Raw genomic sequence first — 224 nt, 5'->3', positions numbered from 1 at the left:
GTAGATTCAGGTGCCACTCAAGTAAATCTACTGCCCAGATGTTGATCCACATGTGGTCCGTAAGGCACCTGGATCCAATGGGTTAATGATAAAATATTTTCCTGCAGTGAATTATTGGTCAGAAAAAAAAAAAAACCACATTTAGGTTCTTGTCTTACTGACACATTAATTTTTTTCCAATTGCCCCATTTTAGCTTCAGTACAACATCATGACAGTCATTCAC

The 224-nt window shown here is 37.5% G+C and overlaps 1 protein-coding gene across 2 annotated transcripts in view; it reads left to right on the top strand.

Moving 5' to 3' along the window:
* LOC119593944 (RAB6-interacting golgin-like) overlaps positions 1 to 224 on the top strand; it is a 13065-nt gene that overhangs the window by 10194 nt on the left and 2647 nt on the right. The window lies entirely within an intron of this gene.

This window comes from Penaeus monodon, chromosome 33 (assembly GCF_015228065.2).
Source record: "Penaeus monodon isolate SGIC_2016 chromosome 33, NSTDA_Pmon_1, whole genome shotgun sequence".
Lineage (NCBI taxonomy): Eukaryota > Metazoa > Arthropoda > Malacostraca > Decapoda > Penaeidae > Penaeus > Penaeus monodon.
Note: the sequence above shows the minus strand (reverse complement) of the source record. Positions and strands in the feature narration are given on the sequence as shown.